The following is a 6,552-nucleotide window of genomic DNA, read 5'->3' as shown; positions in this document are numbered from 1 at the left end:
AAAAGTGTATTTTTGTCCTTTTTTTTTTCTTCTTTATTTTGAACCTCATTAGTAAGTTCTAAGTTGTGCTTATGAGTGAAGTGTTTGATTGTTGTGGCTATTTAAGTTGTGTACATAGTGTTTTTTTTTTTTTTTTGGTAAGTTGTTGAATCAATGGATTGATTGAGCTTTGGATTTTCATTTTCTAACATATTTTTTGATTGAGTGAACTTCTCATCATTAAGTTCCAACAAATTTATGTACTTCTTCTTTACATTATTCATAGTAAAATTGAGGTGGATAACAAAATTGCAACTCAAGCAATAGTAAATCCTAGTCTATATCCATTTTATAAAAAAAGTTGACAAAGGCCATAGTCTATGTCAATTTTTTTTTTCCCACCGGGAGTCTATGTTAACTTTCTAAGGGAAGAAAAATTATACAAATAATACAAAATGTTTATAAAATATTGTGATAATGAATGTAATTGGTGGACATCAGCAATCTAATAAATGTATGTTTGAATTACTTTTCAATAATTGATGACGCATCAATTTTATGTAATAAAATTTGTAGAATCCCTATCTAGCATCACTATTAAGAGAATGGGTAAGATTGAGGGGGTGCTTGTGATGTACAACTTTGATTCTACATGAGAAAAAAGCAGAACTTTTTTGCATACAGAAACCACATAGGGAATATATTTAGGGTACACCATTGCCTTCTTTGCCACAAAGGTTGCAAGAGAATGTGATCCACTTCCAAAGGATGATCAATGGGTGGTTGTGAACTTCAGCTTCCATGGTGGGTGGTAAAGCAGCACCTTTATTTCGAAGGTTAAAGTCGTAACAAGAACAACGATAAGTGCATTTGGAACAATTTTTTTTTTTGTTGTTGCATATTTTGCATTTGCTATATCCTTTGTCCTCGTAAAATGCAATTTTTCAAAGAGAATAAGAGGATGTTTTGTGTGCAAGATTTAAAGGTAGTTCCACACATGATTTATGATGATAACATCCTTTGCATTCTACACACCACTGCCTTCTTTGCCACAAAGGTTGCAAGTGAACGTGATCCACTTCCAAAGGACGTTCAATGGGTGGTTGTGAATTTCAGCTTCCATGGTGAGTGATAAAGAAGCACATTTATTTTGAAGGTTAAAGTCATAATAAGAACAACGATAAGTGCATCCAAAACAAATTTTTTTTCCATATTTTGCATTTGCTATATCCTTTGTCCTCTTCAAATGCGATTTTTCAAAGAGAATAAGAGGATGTTTTTGTGCACTAGGGATATTGCAATTCGAAGGTAGTTCCGCACATGATTTATGATGATAGCATCCTTTGCATTCTACACACCTGGACCTTGGACCCAAAATTGGTTCTAAGCACCCATAACAAAGACATTTCTTGGTGTTTCCAATGGAGACATTCAGGGTACAAATCCCCCCTCCTCCAACCATCGAACAAAGCAATCCTATTCCCTTGGCTTTATAGAAATCCAATGGATGCTCATGTCTATAATGTTGAAGCTCCATCTCTATCCCATGCACAAACAATATAATATCCAATACATTTAAAAAAAAAAAAAAAAAGTTAGGTGGAACCTTGGATGCAAATATAGATCATTAAGGAAAAATTATGGAGTTTGACAAATACCTCTATAGATGATCAAGGTGTATCTAATTAGCTCAACTGGTAAAGTTTCTGATGGTTGAATAAGAGATCTAGAGTTCAATCTTCGCCTACACCAAAAGCTAATTGGTGTTTCGGTTTGATGATAAAGAGCATAATCATCAAAAGAAGACGTCATAAGTTGAAAATCTATAAAAAAAAAAAAAAAAAATTAAGATGGTGTCATAATTTAAACTTTGCTAAATAGAAATCGTTTGCCTCCAACCATGGTAATGTCTCCAATTATTATCTTTGGTGCTAGCCAATTTGGAGAAAGAGACAAATATCAGGATTCAATAGCCAATAATTTTTCCCAGCAATTTCTTAAATATATGCTAAGTTAACATCATCAAGTGAAATTTTAGAAAAAGGAGAAAAAGTATAAGAGAGAAAATAAGGCTTGCCAAGCAAGCTAGAGTCATATGCTTCTCTATCTAATAGGTTATGTTTTCTTTTTCTATATATGTTTTCTTTCACTGACAAGAAAAAGAGGGGGAAAAAATAGTATTTGAAAATTGTAGGGAAATGAGTTTTTTCTGAAAACCTTGATTAAAATGTTACTACAATTACATTTTCCTATACGATATTCGTATTAGCTTTACATTTTCATTTATTGACAGGATTTTTAGCATTTTTAGTGACTTTTTCATGATAAATAATACACACATATAAAGTTCTCCATTATAGAGTTTATCTACAATTTGTGTTCCAATTTGTTTAAGCTGGCTGTTATATATCCTAGTCTCAAATCTTGATTATGGATATAGAAAATCATTGGAGAATAATAAATACCTTAATAAATTAGAATGTATCTAAAATGGTGCTACAACTCAAACTACATGCACTAAGTCATCATTTCATCTAGCTGTTACGAGTTATAACAGCTCAAGTGTTAGCCGATTTGGTGTGCAAAAGTGAGAGTTAAACACTGATTAATAATACTTAATAAACAGAAAAGCCAAACACATGTAAACAAAGTAGCAAAAATATGCATCAATACTTACAGAAATAGAAATTCAGTCTGGTTTCAAAACACCCTTAGAAACCTCAAGTTAGCCTCAACTTCATTTTTGTCATAGCTAAGTTTATGTGGTGGAGCTCATCTATTAATTCAACTATATATAGGACTAAAGAGTATTGCTTTTTAGGAGGAATCATGTTCTTTTCACTGTTTCATCAAATTCAAATTATGCTATCATGCCCAAAAAAATAACCTTCCTAGTTACAAAAGAAACAAAATAGATAAAGAAAAAAGAGAAGCAAGTAGACAAGACATTTATGCTTGTCAACCTTGATTTATGAGAAATGTAACATTTACAATATTTTCACAACAAATCATAGGTGGTAAGTTGTTATTCGTTCTAATTTGAATTTACAACTTAAATTAGTTTGTTGCCTACTCGTAACAACCTATCACTTATGATTTGTTGTTAAAGTGTTGTGAAAATATTATGAACATAGTATTTCTCTTTATTTATCTTCCTTTTCTCTCTTCTTTATCTTTTTTTTTTTTTAATAATCTTTTATCCATGGTCATATGTCTTGCAAACATTTCATTTCTTTTTTCTGAAATGTTCATACTAACATTTTGTTTACTCATTAATTTAATTACGACTACTACAGTACTATTTGCTCCAAAAAAAAAAAAAAAAAATACTTAGCAGTGGTGCATCGGTAAAGTTCACCAAGAATTAACAATTCTTGTTGAGAATTATTATTATTATTTTGTGAAATATAGAGTGACAAATAGGTTTTTCTTTACTTTTTATATATTAGTGTTGAGATCTCTAAAAGGTTCAGCAAAAATTGGGCTTGTCCAGACCCAAAATGAATGTGACTGAGGAGTACTTGGGCCAGCAAGTAGACATACACACAAACCCCATGGAGCCCAAGACGACATGGGCCCAATAGATGGGCAATCATATTGTTGAATAACGAACCCATAAAGCCTATTTTTGTATTGAACTTGACCCAAGCTCAAGAAAAGTTCAAAATCAAACCAAAGGAAAGGAGGAAGAGTCTTGATGGACGAGGAATATGAGTTTTTGCTGATATGTCATCCCATTTCTAGCCATGGGTAAGCTTGAGGCCATCCAAGCTAAGGAAGGCAGCTTGCATCAACCTCGTTGTGTGCTCTTTTTAATGATTTGCAATTGAATTTACTCTCCTTTCTTTTAGCCAAAGTAATTAGCAATTAATGCCTATCACCTTTTGTCTTCCTTAGACAAGTTGCTTTGATTTACCAACCTATAAGAAAGACAAACCAATTCTAATGGCAAATCTACGCATCTTTTTCTCATGAAATTATTAGTCATTTCTCTTCTCACAGAAGGTTTGGACCTCATCATGGGTTTCACATAGGATTCCGTACTTGTTGGGATAGGAAAGAGAACTTTTTTCAAAGGAGTGAATAATTCTCTTTCCTCTATGGTTAAAATGAAAATCACTTGGCCAAACTTTATTCCTAAAACCGTGCAAGAGGACGCATTAGCCCTTGAAGATGGTACACACTCTCTACCTAAGCAAATTAAGTTATAAAATGGGGAGAAGCTCACACCAAAAATCACGAAGATTCAACATACACAATAGATTATAGATCCACAATTTTACCATTACTCTCTCTCTCTCATCACTTAGACAACAACTCAAAGTGTCATTTAACAAAACATTGTAGCATGCACCTATTACTTATATCATTGTAAGGTTCGCAACTATCTATGAAATTTTTCTACGATTGAATTCTAATTATCTTCATACTTAGAATAAATGAATTATGAATTAAACTTGTGATAATGATGAAGATGCAACAACTACTAATTATGCAGATCTAGCTTAATCTTATTTTGATTCAACTACAACAAAAATGACAATAATTACCATAAAAAGATTATATAAAAAAATAGTCTTTTATGATATAGCCAAAAGTACAATCAAAGCTAATAGAAGGAATTTCAAATCGATTTCAATGATGAAGCAGGGATTCACTTAAATGAGGAGACCAAGAAAAAAGGAGAAGTATCGTGTTTTGAGTATAGTATTGAATTTTAAACTCTATAATTCAATTTGCTAAGGTATTTTAGTAGTTAGCAAATTAAATTTTTGCAGGCACAATAGTACTAAAACTCTATCATTCAATTTTCTAACTACTAAAAATCTATCACACGGATTACACAATATAAACCAATAATGTTACTGTCTCAAACATTAAAAAAAATAGATATAAAAAAAAAAAAAAAACCAAATCAATTTTAAACATAGAAACAAATAATCATCTATCAATACAAATACCTAACCTAAATACATATAAACTCATATATGACCCATAACACAAAAGAGGTAGTAACAAAATTAAAAAAGAAAAAAAAATCAATAAAAAAGAAAAAACACTATTAATCTAATCCTTACATTGAACTATTATGCAGGCAACTACAAGAATAGAGGTCAAGAGCAATTGAGATTTAGAGATACCTAAACTGAATCATCCAGCTTTTCATTATTAATATAGTGTGAGGAGAGGAAGAGATGAAGGAGTTAGAAAGCCAAAGTCTAGTGTTAGGAAACTGAAGGGTTGCTATTTGAGATTGTAACCATTGAACACAAAGGATTGCTATTTAAAATTGTAACCGTGGAACACAAAGGGTTGTCATCTAGAATTGTAACCGTGGAAGACAAAGGGTTGGGAATTATTTTTTTTATTAGTATTTTTAAATTTAAGAAAACTTATTTTAAATTGTAGGAAAAATTCAGGAAAAATAATTGTAATGACATGACAGCTGATGTGGCTCAATCTGAGCGTAGCAATATTAAATGTTACGCTTAAACTTTTAGTAATATATAGATTTAAAAATTAATATTAGTGTTGGGGTTTGAGAGACACCCTAGTGGTTCCATTGCGTCTTTTGGTGCTTGGGCACTGGGTTTGAACCCCACCAGTGGCTCCCTGCCCCCTATTTACCTAATAAGAAAAGAAGAATGCTACTTAATTCTATTCTGCTTTAACTTTTAAATTAAGGTTGTAGTTCTCAATAGCCTCTTCAGGCTAAAATAGCTTTTATAATAGGTTTGAACTTTTGGGCTCACCATCTTTACTATATGTATTAGTATTTTCTCCATGGATGAAATTCAAGTATGTTGTCATATAATCATTCATGTTGTCCATATCCACATAGAAATAAAATTACCAAAATTATATTGATCCATATAGTGCTTCTAATTCCTGGTACAGTACTGAAGTCAGTACTCAGTATGCAGTATGGGGATTCAAGATGACAGGGGTTTGGCTGGGGAACGGTGGCAGTTTGGGATTGAATCTGCTGCTAGCCAATGGTTTAGCCTGGGCAGAGATGCACATGCACTCGACTGCACCGGGGAGGTTGGGTAGTACCGGGGGGGGGGGGGGGGGGGGGGGGGGATCTTTAAGATACAAATATCATGTCATAATACATATATTTTGGTTCTATTTAGAGGGTCTACAATAACAAAGTTCTAGTCCCAAATTTTATGAGGTCAGCTATGGATCCTAAATAGATTAGTCAAGGTCAACCACACAGTAAAAAATAATTTTGATCAATTATCTATGAAATAGATGTTGAAAACTGACAGTATCTCCTCCCTTTTTAACAAATTGTTGTGCTAAGAATGTAAATTGGGAAGATAAATATAGCAGTTGTATTGACTAATGTTTTGGAAATTGGTCCTTACATGAGCCCTCCTAGACCCTGCAAAAGTTGTGCACTGGGTACAACCTTTTTTACGCAAGAACTTGATGACTTCCATTGATCAGGGATAGAATTAAAAGTGTGATTTAATTGTCATTCTAATTCTGCTTTTTCTTGCTTTTAAAAAGACAAATTTTTGGTTGCCAATGTTTTTTGGTGGCATATTAAGGCAGAGATCAACA

The 6,552-nt window shown here is 32.5% G+C and overlaps 1 long non-coding RNA gene across 2 annotated transcripts; it reads right to left on the bottom strand.

The window, feature by feature from the left end:
• Positions 1 to 487: 487 nt before the first annotated feature.
• LOC112016769 (uncharacterized) lies at positions 488 to 2,740 on the bottom strand. Of its 2 annotated transcripts, XR_002883375.2 has the most exons (3): positions 2,657 to 2,740; positions 1,638 to 1,802; positions 488 to 1,518 (listed from the first exon to the last, which is right to left on the bottom strand). It is a non-coding gene; the product is annotated as an uncharacterized LOC112016769 (long non-coding RNA). The 2 variants fall into 2 exon arrangements; XR_010630178.1 differs by having other exon boundaries at positions 1,638 to 2,740.
• Between the last annotated feature and the right edge of the window lie 3,812 nt (positions 2,741 to 6,552).

Source organism: Quercus suber, unplaced genomic scaffold (genome assembly GCF_002906115.3).
Source record: "Quercus suber isolate HL8 unplaced genomic scaffold, Cork oak 2.0 scaffold_138, whole genome shotgun sequence".
NCBI classification, from domain to species: domain Eukaryota; kingdom Viridiplantae; phylum Streptophyta; class Magnoliopsida; order Fagales; family Fagaceae; genus Quercus; species Quercus suber.
Note: the sequence above shows the minus strand (reverse complement) of the source record. Positions and strands in the feature narration are given on the sequence as shown.